The 16,644-nt window shown below is 39.1% G+C and overlaps 1 long non-coding RNA gene across 1 annotated transcript; it reads right to left on the bottom strand.

The window, feature by feature from the left end:
- Positions 1-2,106: 2,106 nt before the first annotated feature.
- On the bottom strand, positions 2,107-8,192 carry LOC131246557 (uncharacterized). The gene is made up of 3 exons (XR_009171421.1): positions 7,940-8,192; positions 2,674-2,782; positions 2,107-2,450 (listed from the first exon to the last, which is right to left on the bottom strand). It is a non-coding gene; the product is annotated as an uncharacterized LOC131246557 (long non-coding RNA).
- Between the last annotated feature and the right edge of the window lie 8,452 nt (positions 8,193-16,644).

The following is a 16,644-nucleotide window of genomic DNA, read 5'->3' as shown; positions in this document are numbered from 1 at the left end:
CATGTGACCATCTCACTTGTAGAAACCCGTCGTTGATTCTTAAACATCCGTCTCTCATTCACTTTTCATTTTGCAACTTTTTTGTTCTAGGACAATCATGATATTTTCCAATCAATGACGCTTAGTGGTTCTAGAAAGTGGGCAAGAGTTTCCACACCAAACTGGATGGGTTACGTACAGAAGCAAGTTCAAATGAGGAAATTTTATCCTGCCAATCAGAATGTGGGAACTTTGTTAACAGAGCAAGCTTTCAGGACACAAAGTAGAAAAGAGCAAAAGCCAAAGAGATTGGAGATGGCAACAACTTGTTGCATACAGGAAAGGATGATACTGGGAATAGAGTTGCGATAGTTGAAATTTAGACACAATGATAACACATTGGGGGTTAAGAGAATTAGGAAGCAAATTGATATTGGACCAGAAGATAATAGCACTAATACCTACCTACACACCTCAGGTTGGACAAGCAGGAAGTAGTAAAAGACTGTTTGGGCAGTGTTGGTTGAGCTAATGCTCGGATTGCTAGACATGGAGAGGGTAGCTGACTTCATGGACATGTGGGCAAGGTTAGTGGCAGGTATGACAGAGTACATGAGGGGACATGGATTTGGTAAAGAAATGAGTCGGGATAGGTATTCCTTGAGTTCGCATTGGTAAACAGTGATAATCTATCTTAAAAAGAGAGGCATTTGGTGACCTACAAGAGTGCAACATTCTCACAGATAGACTTTTTTCTTGCAAAACCCGCTACGATATTGGGAAGATGTGTGGTGCGACACCATTCCTTTGCACTGGGTTTTACCAAGATCATACCAGGTGACTTCCAACAAGGAATTTTTTATATGGCTCAAGTCTGTTCCACCCTTAGAGGTCAGGTTGTGTGGTCGCTGACATTCAGGAGGGCCCAAAATGATGATGAAACAGAGGATTTCACTCAGCTTTTTTTTTTTGGCAAGATTAAATCATCACAAAACCAGAAGAAGAAGAGTCACATTTAGCGGTTGGAAAAAAGAGCCTTCTTTTCTGTCAAAATTTTCAATGAGTTGTTTTCAGGATCATGGGGAAGGCAAGAACCAGCTTCAACATCATTTGTTTGGCACTATTCGATCCTTCCAGGGTAATTGCATTTGGTTGGTTGGTGAGGGGGACAAGGCCACTATCAACCATCTAAGGAGCAGGAACACGATCATTCCTAACACTTGCATCCTGTGGCTTCACAATGAGGAAACACTATATGATTTATTTCTTCATTTGGGGAGAGAGAAACAGAGTGGCCGCTGTTTGATAGGCCTGGCGACAGGGGTGTCTGGGGCTGCTTCAGTCCCGAATTTTGAACTGATCAGGCCAGGCCAAGCCTATTTGAAATATTGATATTGTGCGGCCCAGGCCTCGCCTATTGCCAGCCCTACTGTTTGACCGTTTTTGGGATATATTGGTTGATGCTTAGTGCAGATTCAGGACTTCATTCATATGTGGGAAGGGCCATGTCTGGGGGAAGATAAAGGCACCTGTGGTGTCCCGCTATGATTGTGTTTTTGAATTATTTGGAAAGACAGATATAATAGAATCCTTTTTAACAGGGCACCCTCAATTGAGAGTACTTCTGGGTGGGTTTGGGGCAGAATTCTAAGATGGGTGGTGGTGATTTATTCTCTTCATGGGCCTTCTCTTTTGGAGGCCTGATAGGGGCAGCCTTGGCCTTGAATCGAGATGATTCCTCATCGTCCCATTTGAGTGTCTTGGTCGTTTGGTTTCTTGTATTTCTTGTGTTCTCTTTCCCAACAAATTTTAGTGACCTTTCGAAAAACAAGTTATAACTTAGAAAAGATTCCAACAAACCCAAACAATTAAAAAAAGTCAAAATTGTTTTAAGGAACTATGATAATGTTGACGAATGAAACTCAAGCACAATCTTACTTAAACTGAAAAAAAAAAAAAAAAAATCACTAGAGGCAATATAATTGAGGCCTTCCGTAAGACTTTGTCATGTACAGAACCTTAGCATATGATGCAGCATGTTTATCAGCCATTTTGACAAAACCAACATTAAAAGTTCTGCTTTTTTAATCATCAATATTCATTAGGTAACCATCCACATAAGCAAATAGAAAACTGAAAAAAATGGTTCAAAACCCCTGTTTATACATGATATAGATTATGGAATGCTTGTTTTCACATGCACTTTAACCTGTAGATCAGAGACATAAGAAAAAACATGACAATCCAAGTAGCACAGACATTGGATCCCACCAGAAAGATAGTAAAATGAACAAAAACTCCCACAAGACTCAGAAAAAAAGGTTAGCTGCAAAAATCAACTGATGCAGAAGCAACTCTTATGTTGTATATCTTGAGTCTTGACAATTGTATGGAAAGCCAATGGCCTAAAGCATCTATGCGGGCTCTATCCATGCCATTGGCTCTCTATGCATGCCGCCAGAGAACACTAGCTGATTGGTATGATAGGAATATAAAGCAAAAAAGGCAATGAAAATGCATGAATGAAGAATGTTCTCCATCAGTGGAAAAAGGATAATATGGAAAATGCCACGGGTCATCTGAAGTAGTTTCTAAACTAAAAGCATGCCGAAAATGGCACAGTTATCCACATTCACATTTGATCTAGCAACAAAAGGCTCAGTTTGCAAAAACTAGAGGTGAGCTCTGATTTACCTTATAATTATGCCATTATTCATATTCATGTCTGATCTAGTGACAGAAGACAGCTTGCAAAATCTAAGGGATGAACTCCATTCCGTTACGAGTATGATAATTTTCACACCTGCATAGTCATCAGACATGAAAAGCAGTTGTCATTATACCACAATATACCATCAACCAGGGAATAGTATTTCAAAGGGTAAAGCATCGTAAAACCAAATTAAGTAGCAATCAGAATAAAAGAAGGCGCCAGTAGTTTGTGTTAAATATAAACCGACAAGCAGCATTGTGCGACAATTATCTATGCCTATTTCGTCATCAAAACAAGTGGAAATAAACTAGCATGAACAAAGTGGTGTAAGAACAACAGCACAATGGAATTATGGAAGGAGTAACATACCATTCGCGAAATAGACTTTACAAGACTGATATCCAATCATATTGGCAATGTTGCTATTCTTTAAAAAAGAAAGGCTCACACATCACATAATGCTAAAGAACATTATATGTGATGCTCGAACATATGCCATGCTTTTAGACCAACAACATCACCTTGCTAGTTTGCAGAGATTAATGCAGGGATGGGCTACTGTTCAAATATGGATGGATGAGTCAGGTTTAGATTATGACTGTATAAATGATAAGAAGGAACCTTTATGCCTTCTCTTAGTGGCATTCAGTTGATCAAACTAATTCCAAGTTTCATAGCTTCTACACAAATTGGTTCGATCAAGTTGGTCCAACCCACAGAGTGCGAGTTTTCTCAGATGCAGAACAGTGTTCTATCAATCCAAGTTGGTCCGATCGACATGCGGTTGGTCCAACCGATGGACTCCAGTTTAGTGATGCAATTTTGCACAAATCGGGGTACTTAAGCCTAATTACGATTCAGACTCGGTATTACGAATGTTCTCTCTAAGGCCAAAGGTTTTGTGAGGTGAGAGGGTTTTTTACACTTATAAGGGCTTGGGAATGGATTTTCTCAAGGGGCTAGGGTTTTCCTAGGTACGCATCACAAGGGGAGATCAAGTGATCATGTAATCGAAGAAGGTGAGTAGTGTAAACTCTAAGGCTTTTGATTATAATGGAGATCTCTATCGCTTTGTGCCGTGGTTTTTTCCCACAAGGGTTTTTCACAAATATCTTGTGTTCTGTGTTTGCTTGCTTGATTGTTTTTCGTTATTCTAGTTATTGTGATGTTCTATCTTCGTTGAACGTGCTTCTGCAAAGCCCACGAATTGACAGTAGTATTAGATCCGAATTTCTAATACCTAGGGTTGATCCAGGTTTGTTGAGGCTCGGAATTACATCATAGTGGTGTGAGATAAGAGCTGATTAACTCCAACAGTTAGAAATTTTGGAAAGGATTTTGAATGAGACGGATAGTGTGTGGAAAGATTGGCTAATGTAGCCTTTATAAGAGTAACCCGACCCCCAAAAGATTGACATGGTCTCTTCGAGGATGATAGTTTTTGTTCAATTTTTTCAATGATTGGGTCCCAAATCGAGGAGATCCAAGGCTTAGACCCCAATGGTAGGCTGATATGAGTCATGGGATGAGAGGACTCCCTCCAAGGGCCTTACCATAGCCTCAACATCCCAATGTATTTTCTATCACCCCATCAACACAATTGTTGAGAAGTTAACTTGAAAACCAGATACCACACCGAAGCAATAGATGCTTTTAACAACAAATGATTGAGATTGGTTGGCTTCACAAGGATGGGATTCGAAAATGATAACACCACAAGAGTAGCTTGGGACATTGGGATTTAAATACCAGATGTAACTCAAGGTGAATTTGTTCTCCCACACAACACATGAAAAATCAAACAACCATATAAAATTTGTGAATTCTTGTAGTCCTATTTATATATTTTTAAAATTTTTTTTTAAAAAAAAAAAAAAAAGGATAGATTTTCAACTAATCACATTAAATATCAAACTACATGCTTTGATATAAAATGTGAGAATAAGTGTTCATTGGGGTCACTAGCAAATATGTGCTAACAATGTCCAATGCAACAATAAAATTCAATACTGATTATGTATATAACTAATCTAAATGAGGTTTTGACACAGATCATTAAAACCTTGAGAAGTAGGTAAAGTTGGTCCAGGTAGACTGAAGCCTAGAAAAGGTAAAGCCATGGCATGACTTGATCCTGAACCCCCATCCTTGAGGGCATTGAGATTTGACAAATTATCAAATGCATCAAAATAATAACTTCGGCTATGGACCGCCTTGATGCTCCGAAGAAAATATGACATTTGTCAATATCGTCGTCACAGGGTAACATTTTCAGCCCCTATGATCCTTGAAAGCACCCTGACAAATGCACATACTGGCCTGGTTCACTCACCAATCCTTGTGCCAAACAACTAAAGAGCCCGACCCATATGTGTAAAGCTGTAAACCAACTACAACACCCTCAATATTCCATCCTCTCACACCCACCACATCCCTAGATGCTTGTCAGGAATCCGAATCGGTCAATCAAATAATTCACCAACCACGATCTACATAGGCACCTCAATGCACCACAAACCAACCAACAAAGTTGTGCCTCATGGACACTTCCATTTGCCATGAGCCAGCCTGCATAGCTCATTCCAACCACCTTCATCTGCTATGAGCCAACTGATGAAGATGCTTGTGGCTTAACATACATAAATTGGTTACTTTCCCATTATTGTAAGAGGTAAGAAGAATAAACCACTTCTCCTTTTCTTCTTCCTCCTCATTGCTCCAACTATTTGACCAACTCATTAGTCCTTACATCAATTCAATCTGCAATCTACCACGTTTGTTTGTGTGTATTTATATATTTATGACAACAGGGTGTCCCCGCCTCTTATTAAGGCGAGACTATTCCCTACAGATACACGCAATCATCCACAAACCACGTGCATCGGGTAAATCACGGGGAGGGGAATTGAACTCACGTCTGTGGGGAGCAAACCCACGGCGCTAGCCATTCACCCAAACCTCGAGCAGGTAATCTACCACACATATTTGATAGCCTGATTGGCCCAATTTGTACCTCTGCAATTAAGCCTCAACATCTGAGAAGTCACTCGCCTTCCACCATCAACATCAACCTCAACCTCACAAGAAGCCATGAGTTCATATCTTGAACTAGTAACCAAATGCATCTCAATACGAGGCTTCAGGTCGCAACTCACCCATCTGAGAGCCTGAAGTCAGTGGTGCAAACGCCAACCCCAATGCTTAATAGCTCCCTCGAGTTCCTACCACACGCACCCAGCACTAATCCATATCTGGGCAACCATGCGACTCTCTCATGTAGCATCTCTAAGTCATGCTTCCCCACTCCTTGAGACCTCTGCACATCTATAAGAAACCAAATGCACCAGTAATGTTACGATAGTCGTGCTTAGTGGCCCAAGGCATCCTTCCCTTCCACAAACTCAACTTCAAGTCTAGTGTGATTTTTCAACGTCTTGAAGTCATCTTGCTCAACATCAAGGCAAAGCAAGAGGGCTCCTCTGGGCACCTCAAGGCCCACATATGCACAACCACTGCAAGGCCATTGAACATCCTACCCTAAAGTTTGCTTCCTCTTGTCATATACCAAAAGCATTTTCTACTGGCCTATCCACCGGCCATGACCAGAGGTGTTGTCCAATCATATCCGCTGTATTTTCAATCAATTTACCAAATTGTCACTAAGGCGAGCCTCACGGGCAACCAGCCACCACAATAGCCACTCTAGTCTACAACACAGCATTGAGACAAGCTTATGAGCTAAATGGACATGCTACTACGGGCCTATTATGTCCAATAAGTGCTTGATAAAATGCCATTGTTAAGTGTCGGTGTTTCAACAATGCTAATCACCTAAAGATCAAATAGAGTTCAAACAATGATTAATATAACATAGCTCATGTATGCATTTAGCATGCATCTAAGTGTGCATTTGGTCAAGGAAAACAAGATAAACATTTCCACAATTAATGAGGTGCTCTATAGTGCTGGGGGCAAGACTTTATATAGTGTGCTTTGGTATTCTAATTGTGAAAGCAGGCCTACAGTCCAGTAATCCAAACCGTTATACGATGATCCCATTGTGATGGTCCATGAACCACAAATTCACTATCATCATCATCATCATCTAAGCCTCATCCCAATTAATTGGGATCAGCTACATGAATCCTATTCCACCATTCCACTCTATCAAGGATCAAACCTTCAGTTAGACCATTATTCATCAAGCCTTCTCTTACCAGGCTAGACCAATAAGGTGAACCAAAAGTACCAGATAAGGAAAATCATATCCATCCAATATTAAGGGTTTTTTGGATGCCTGTAAGTTTTTAAGTTGTGACTTTCACCTGAAAGTGACTGTCAACTATATGTCACTTAGAGGGAAGTGACTTCTCACCCCTGAACCCATGAAGTTTCCTAGCAGTTTTGCCTATAAGTGACTTATAGGTTGTAAGTGACTTACTGGTGAATTTCTTTTCCTAAACAACCCCAATGAGTCACGAACTTACATGCATCTAAACGACTCCTTAGGCCTCGTTTTGGTTGTATGTGTAGCCAATGTTGTATTTTCTTTGCTAACCATCTTCTTTTTTTTTAACACACTCTCTCACACACCCACACAAACCACAATGGGTACTCGAACCCATGACCTCCGTGCTAACCATCTATTTGCTAGGCACATTTCCCGCCTAGGCGACATTCTAATGCATGGGCCACCCAAACTGGGTCCATTCATGTGCATCAACGGTTTTGATCAACAAACCGTGGGGTCCGCACTTGCGCAAACTGAAAACCAAAACATATCATAGAAACTCTTCACCAGAGCATTGTATATATAATCCATCATAGTTAACATGGAGAGAATACAGTCCTATCAATATTCTTCAAGTCAGTTACAAGCATTCAGTGTTCATATACATGTGTGAGATCTGGACCTTTCATCTAATGGGCTACACCATGGAAGAGCCATGCCTCAAACAATCCTAGACATTGGTTAGAGGACTTTTGAAGATCAAAATGCTTAGGAGAACCCCAACCAACGGTCAATATTCAATCAGCATAAGCTGTCCAATCGAAGGCTAGGATCATCATACGGGTATGATTTTTGACATATGGCCCATCCACAGTAGGGCGCAATGGATGAACGGTCTGGATCTCATATAAATGTCCATATGTACGGGGATCAAGTGCTTAGATATTACTGTTTCACAATGGATATTGGAAAAAGAAAATTGAAGAAATCATCGCCTTTAAAGTTCGGGTAATTACCGAAACTTCCATCGAGAAATCGAACGCCGAATACTATCTCAGAAATGCAGAGAGCAAGAATCGTTGAACGTGGGCCGTCCGATGAGAATGTTAGATTTCCATTGGACGGCAGTAAAAGGAGATTGCGATTCTTTCAACATTATAATCTTTCCAACTTTTATAATTTTCGGAATCTGGTCGATTTCTTTGCAAGCAGGAATCGAAACAATGGAGTTTTCAGTTGCAGCAAGATCTCTCTCTCTCTCTCTCTCTCGATCTCTCGATCTCGAATTTGAAAGGGGCGTAGAGGGCGAGGTGGCGTACGTTAGTGTCCACCCAATGGTACCTGACATTCCACCGACCGAGTAACTCAGGACACTATAGCGTACTGAGTAAACTCTGTGGGGCCCACCGTGATGTATGTGTATTATCCACTCTGTCCATCCGTTTTAATAGGTCCTTTTATTGTATTATTCTAAAATTGAAATATATAAAAATCTAAGGTGGACCACACCACATGAAATAGTGTCATTTGAATGCCTCAAGTTGAAAACTTCATGGGAGCCAAAGAAGTTTTGTGTCCATCTGATATATTATTTTCCCTTCATCCATGTCTTTTTGAACTTATGAACAGGTTGGATGATAAATAAACATCACTGTGAGTTCCAGGAAGGTTTCAACGGTGAACTTCGTTATCCCAATTGTTTCCTTTGGTGTGGTCCACTTGATATTTATATGTATTTAAATTTTTCTATTATAACAAAAAATTAGACGTTAAAACGGATGGACGTCATGGATGATATTCATAGATCACAGTGGGTCCCAAATATATTACTTAGTACACGATAGTGTACTTTGTTTGTCAGTACGCAATCTGCTTCGCAGCAAAAAAATTGTTACCCGCTCGCACGTTGCACGCTTATGAGCACGTGTGGGAGTTACGGTACATTTCGACACGGAACATTCCCCTAGGAGAGCTGGGGTAACGGCTTTCTGGATGAGGCCCATGAGAGTGGGCCCAGATGTATGTGTTGTATATCTACGCTGTCCATCCGTTATTGCAGCTCATTTTAGGGCATGACCCAAAAATAAAGCAGATCCAAGTATTATGTGGACCACACCATAGGAAACAGTGGTGATTGAGGCCTACCGTGATGTTTATTTGCCATGTCACACAAATCTGGATGAAGAAAAAACACAAATATCAGTTTGGTCCAAAACTTTTTGTGGCCGTTTAAAAGTTTTTAATGATCAATCACCATTGTTTGATGAGTGTGGTCCACCTGATATTTGAATTTGCTACATCTTTGGGCTTATGCTCTAAAATGAGCTGGAAGAACAGATGGACGGTGTTGTATATATATCAACAAATACAACAAGGTGGGCCCCACTGTAAGCGAGCAATTTATTGCCCAACCACACCTAATCCGCTCCCTTGCCACTTTCATGTTATTTAGAAATGGTAATGACTCATCCTCCTGACATGTGGCATTGAAATATGGCTGTTAAGACCATGTGGACATGACCAATCTTCAAAATCGCATTATGAACACGTCCATGCAATTGCTCTCCCTCACTTTTACTTTCAATTTTGTAGATGGGTTGTAGAATTGATTCCAAGCATGAAAAATGTATTTGATTTTTTGAATCACCTCTAACTAGGTAAAACTTAGAATTTATGATCAGCTAAAAATCATAGAATCGCCTACGGATGGTGGAACTACAAGACTCTCCGATTCAAGTGACTCATGTGGTTGATTTGTAATCAGAGATTCAAAATAAGGGTTTCGATGACAAAAGATAAAGGGTTAGGCACATTCTTTACCGGCACACTGTGTGGTACGGTTTCTATTTTACGGTACATTATAACTTGTAGAAGAATTTAACAAATTTTCGACATTATGTATTTAGCTATACTTCATATAACTCATAAAGGGGCTGGGCAAGCAAAATTAAAAAAATCATATCATTACTTCATAGAGTCATAATGACTTCAGATAGGCATATACAGTAAAGCAAGTAGAAAAAATTAATAGCATAAATAAAATAAAGATTATTATTGTTGATGTAACTGGGATGTGTGGAATGAAATGCAGTTTGTGATTGATTGGGATGTAAGAAGGAAACTTGGTGATCAAACATTATTTTTGTTCAAAACGGATGGTCAAATATCACTAATTTCAACCTTACTCTTGACTTTACTAGCTATTTAGTAAACCATTTTTCTAGAGCCGGCCTCCTAAGTCAGGCAGAACCTGTGTTAATCAAAAATTTCTAAAGCCTTCGGAGAAGAGGACCCACCCCAACGCCTTTCTTAACTTCTCTTCTCCCCAACGCCTTTCTTAACTTCTCACAGACTCTCTGTTCCTCGGTCCTTGCAGTGACAGCCGTTGTGTTGTATTTATAGATTGAGACAGTTGGCTCATGGTGAGGCAATAGTGCAATAGTGCGACACATTCCTACTTTGAGATTCTGGCATCTGGGAAGCTGGGATAGGATGCCGGTTAGGTATAAATCATGCCAGGGTGGTTGTTGACTCAAGACAAGTTAACAGTCCACTTGGCATCTTTTCCTTTAATAAAGTGTCTTCATTAACACTGATCAGAGCGAAAAATGAAAGTAAAGGGGGATAACACCACCATCAGCTCACAGCAAGCATGTGGTTTCATTTTGCCAATGAGTCCATTTGTTGCTTGCAGGAGAAGCTAGGAACCCCTTCAATGTGACCCATTTGGATTTTTTATGTTTTACGGGTTGGTTAGAGACAACTTTATCAAAATAAAGCATAAATAGGTTTCTAGATAATCTTATCGGTAGGATCTAATTTATTGGGTCTCAATTTTGCCTAACAGGACCGTTGGTCATCCTCATAACATGTTGGGTCTTACCAATTTTATCAATTTGCATACATGACGGTTCTCTAGTTGTCCATAGAAGGTTTTATCGAAGTCCAACTAAAGCATGAAGAGTAGTTTATTCTCATTTTGGTGAGGTGACTACACACACTAATCAAGTAATCCCAACTGTCTAATTAATGGCTATCAAATGGGTGGTTAAAATTAAAATAGTGAGTGGTCCAATTGGGAAGAGAAACTAAATGGTTAATATTATTTTCTTAGCCTAATTTTCAGGCTATACTCCATCAACAATTGGTTCAATGATTTGATGATCTGAATTGAGGTGCAGTCATGTAGTGTGTCTCTTTAGCATGCTCTCTTTGGATCTGGTAGGTGTGTCAAGTCTACTAATCGATGGCATGCAATCAAGGCTAGCTGGTCATGTACACGTCGATAACTAATTGTTTTATCTCGACACATTTACTAGATAGATTTTCACATGGTAAAGTTAAAAATTAGTCGGCATGTATATGTTGCACTTTTTGAGTGCTTGAATATTGATGATGGCATATGTGCTCGCATGGGATGCTTGAATTTGGATAATATCACTTTGAAATTAACTTGTAAGGCATGCATGAGATTAAGTTTGATCTTCATTTGCATTGAAATAGTAAAGTGTTTGGATGGTGGAAAAGAAGAGAAGGGGTGTTTGTTTTTTAAATTACATATGTAAATAGTGGTAAATAGCTACTAATGACTTTTGAAGGGTGTTTATTTGAGAGGAAAATACCCACCTAATTACGCCTTGAACACAAGGTCCAGATGCATGGTCAAATGCAACAAAGTTTTGGTACCATCAAAATCTGTGGGTCTCTCAATAGTATGTGTGTGATCCTTGTTGTCCATTTGTTTTACTTTACCATCTCATTACAGGGCATAAGCTAAAATACGAGGCAAATTGGAAGCTCAAGTGGACCACACCACAGGAAACAGGAGGGTAATGACATCCACCATTCAAAATTAAAACATTTGTAAGGCCCAAGGGGATGTATATCTATCATCCAACTTGTTCATTATAAGATCACACGGGCATGTATGAAGGGTATACACAAATATTAGCTTGACCCAAAACTTTTGTAGGCCCATTAAATTTTTAATGTTAGGCTTTCAATTCTCACCATTTCCTATAGTGTGGTCCACTTGAGCTTCAAATTTGCATCATTTTTGGTTCTCCCTCTAAAATGAGTTGGTGGAATGGATGGATGGTGTGGATAAGATACATATATCATGGTGGGCCCCATAATTTTTACATGTGAAAATGTATGAATTTAATTCTCTAGAATGGGAAGCTTTGCAAACAAGCTCACCATAAATGTCAGCCTTGAGACCAGTGTCCTAATTGCATGGGTAAATAATTGTTGCCCATTTACTAATAATTACATGTGTAAATGAAAAAACAAACATCCCCAAGGAAAAATGAATGAATTTTTCTATAGTACAATGTTTTATAATATCCAAATAGTGAAGAAAATGAATGGAAAAATGTAATCATTGTCCAAATATCATATCGAATTATTATACATAAAATATAAGGTAACTTTTGTAAAAGCTTTTTTGAATTTTTACTTGTTATCTCGACAAGACTCCCAAAGATGGAATCTATGATCATGAGAAATCTTAAAAAATCATTATAATTTTTCTTTTCTTTTCTTTTATTGCCATTCAGATAAGCCTTAATTCCATCTCTCCACCCAAGACAACTAATGCAAGTTTAATAACTATATAACTATGACTATTTATTCAAAAGTGCATTGGTTATATGCACAGAGAGATCAACAAACCATATATAGGCACTCTCACTCGTCTCGATACAACTTTGCTCCGATTGTTGCCTTTTTGTGGTTTAAAAAAATAATTAAAAAATGAAAATTCAAAATTTCTAAATTTCGGGATTTTCCTGCCAAAACACCTTTTTGAATTTTTAAATTAAAAAGTGCAGTGTGTGTACTTTGTCCCACATCGAAAATACAGAGAAAAGTTTTGTGGTTTATATGAGATGTTGAGAAGGGTATTCTTACTTGGAGCTTTTTTGGAAGAGATGGAACACACGCACGCGCGCGCTCGGGCACAGGCGTGGGCCTGGGCCTGGGCAGTGTGGCTGTAGTGGCGCTAGATGGCGCACTTTGCACTCGGTGCGACCTCGGTGCGATGGGTCTGGTCAGAGCCTTAGGGCGGTATGGATCTGAAATGTTGGAAATGAGCCTGGGTTTTATAGGTGATTGAGAACGGTCGGATCTTAAATCCGAAACGTCCAGCCGTTTCTTAAACGGATAACTACCTTAAAAGCCACAACGGTCCGAAAACGGACGGGTCAGGATGATCCAACGATCAGATCTACAGATCTAATGACCAGAAATGTCTGATATTAATGAACAATGGCCAGAAACGTTTTTCAAACGTTCTGGGCCGTTGAATACCACACAGCAACAGGTCTAAACCTGAGGCCTATATAAACTGGACCATTCCAGTCCGATTTCATCATCTCAACACACCATCTCCCCATCAAATCAGATACAGTCCATAGCTTCTAAGTCTGAAAGAATCTACTGCGCTAAAATTGTTCCATAGTGGACCTATCGTGATTCTTGGATGGATCCAGATAAGGCTTGTCTTATCTAGGAGCAGTTGATAAGGGGGCGAATCACGCTTTAAGGACAGCGTATTTTATACGTGATTCAGCCTAGTGATAATTTTATTTTATTATTTATTTTTCGGTGTATCCAAAAATAGTTTCTCTAACACCAATTACAAACTCTACAAGTCAAAGCCATTTTTTAAATAGCATAGAACTAACATAAGATACAAAGTGATTTTTTTTGCAAATTATGTTAAAGCATGTAGAAGTCGATATAACATAAATCTCTATAGGCCCTCAAGGGAAAATCCAACAAATGCAATCCAACTGAGGGGAAGGATTTGGCCCATATGGCATAATCCGGACCCTTGGCTTTCTCTTCTTTTTTTTTTTCAAAATATTTTAAAATTAAAAATTCATTTTAATGCTTGAGTGTTTTTCATCGTTTATTCTTTTGCGTTTGATGAGGCCCACTAATTATTGGACTATGTCTCACAATGACCTGGCCCATTATTGTAAACATAAAAAATTTAAAAAAATTTAAAAAAATGGTAAAAAACGTCTAACCATTCATGAATGAAACACTTCTCAGCTATCCATTTCTTGGGTCCATATAAAAGGTCATTTAGGTTTTTGGAAATCGTCTCACTAACACAAGCAGTATGTCAGACAGAAATAATAAACTCTCCTTTCTTTTAAATTGAGTATACAAGCCACTTGCTTTGGGTGTTGAGTATTGGGTGTTGGGTTCATCAACGGTCCATGCACATTGGAAATAATAAGCTTGAGCATTGTATCGTGAAGGTCGGGCGTCGGGAGCTTACAACACCAATTCAATCAATCAAAAGGCTTGAGCTTTCTCAAAGATAATTACTGTGTCTGCACCTTGCCCCAATAGCAAATTCAAACTCCTACAATTACCTTAAAAAGGAGCGAGGTTTTAGCATATATTGCTTTTATTTCTAGTTAATTTCTCATATCTATTTAACAAATAGTATCTTTGTTGTCCATTATGTTAAAAATAGCTATGGAAATTGATTTCACCCCTTTTTATTTTATAAATTTTTTATTCAAACTCATTTAAAACTTGAAAATCAGTTTAATGCTCAAATGTTTTTCATTGTCTCTTCTTTTGCTTTTGATGAGGCCCACTAATGATTGGATCGTATCTCATAATGCCCTAACCCATCATTGTAATAAAATAATAATAAGAAATGTTTGAATATTCATGAATGAGACCCTTCTAATAACAACCCACTCCCTAAGTAAACCATCATTATCTGAGTTTTTGAAAATCATCTCACCAGCACAACAACAACATATTGGACATAAAAGATGGCCTTTTTTCATTTTCTTAAATTGGGCGTACAAGCCACTCACACTTGGTGTTAGGTGTTGGGTTCATCTACGGTCCGTGTATGCGGGAAATAATTACACTAACTGTTATATTTTGAAGATAGTGCCTATAAAGCCTACTACACCAGTTTAATCAACCAAGGGATGATGACTATCTAAAAAACAACGATTGTCTCCACGCCTTGCCCTGGCAACAAATTCAAATTCTTCTTCCTTCCATAGCTACCTTGAATATGTGTGAGCTACTTTTCCTTTTTTTTCTTTTTTTCTTTTTGAGTTAATTTTCTATATTTGTTTTAATAAATAGTATTTTATTTTATTTTTTCAACTATCAATTACATAAAAAGTAGTCATGAAAATTCATCTTCATGATTAAACTTTTTCTTGATAAATGGATAAATTTATTTCTTTTAAAACAGCTATGAACATTTATGCAGGAAATGAATAAATTTATTTCTGGTAGAAAAGCCATGAACATTCGCGGATTGGGTGCTAACCTAGCCACACTGACCTCCATGGTAGCAAGACTCCATGGGATCCACCATAAACTATATGTTTTATCCACACCATCCAACCTTTTGGATAGCTCATTTTAAGCCATGAGCCTAAAATTGAAGCATATCTAAAGCTCAATTGGACCATATCACTTGAAACAGTGGCAATTGAATACCTAACAATGAAAACTTCTTAAGGCGGAATCAAGCTGATTTTTGTGTTTTGCTTTCCTCCAGTTTGTGAACATCACTGCAAGCTCCAAGAAGGTTTCAACAGTGGATGTCACCATCCCCACTGTTTCAGTTGTAGGCACATTCCTTAAAATGAGATGGCAAAACAGATGAATGGCGTGGATAAAGCACATACATTACACTGGTCTCACAGTCCTACCACCAATGAAGCCAATCAGGGTTACCCCAATTGAGCACCTGGGGACCCACCATGATGTGTGTATTTTGTATCCCTGCCATTCATCTATTTTCATAGCTTATTTTAGGGCGCGAGGAGAAGAAAAAAATATAAAGCTCCAATAGACCACACCATAGGAAGCAACCATTATAATGACACCCACCATTAAAACCTTCTTAGGACCCATCGTGATGTTTATATGCCATCTAACATGTTGATAAAGTCACACAAACTTGGATGGAGGCAAAACATAAATTTCAGCTTAACCTAAAGCTTTTAGGAGCTCTAGGATCACCACTTTTAAGGGTTAGCATTCTATCTCTTCTATTATGCTTTTGCCCAAAAATGAGCTGGAAAAATAGACAAGCTGTGTGGATAAATCACATACATCATGATGGACCCCACAGCTCAACACCACCCATCACCGAAGCAGATTGTGTCCCGCACCCACCTAGATGGGCTCAATCCAGGGGAAGCTCTATGGGGCCACCATGATGTATGGGTTTTATCCAATTTTTCATATCATTTCAAGGCATGAGCCCAAAAATGAGGCAATCCAAGGCTCAGGTAGGCTACACCACAGGAACATTGACCATAATAATGCCCACCATTAAAACCTTCCTAAGGCACACTATGACATTCCAACTTGTTCATAAAGTCACGTAGACTTGGTCGAAGGGAAAACACCCCCGATAATTTTTTAAAGGTAGGTGTCCAATTCTCATTTTATGGTCCACTTGAGCATTCAATCTATGTAAATATTGGGCTCATACTCTAAAATAATCTGGATAAATGGATGGGAGGCGTGAATAAAAACCATAAGGTGGGTCGTAAAAGAGCCCCTTACAAAAACCGAGTCGGTCCAGCCCCTCACCGGTCACCACCCAATCCTTTCCAGGATAAAAAGTGTGGACTTGGTGCGCCGATCCAGCCGAGCAGGTGCGGCTGGAGCCACCTTCTATATCAATGCCGTCCATCCATATCACCATCTCAAT

The sequence above is a fragment of the Magnolia sinica genome, chromosome 5 (assembly GCF_029962835.1).
Source record: "Magnolia sinica isolate HGM2019 chromosome 5, MsV1, whole genome shotgun sequence".
Classification (NCBI taxonomy): Eukaryota; Viridiplantae; Streptophyta; class Magnoliopsida; order Magnoliales; family Magnoliaceae; genus Magnolia; species Magnolia sinica.
The sequence above is the reverse complement of the archived record's forward strand: the minus strand, read 5'-3'. Positions and strand labels throughout refer to the sequence as shown.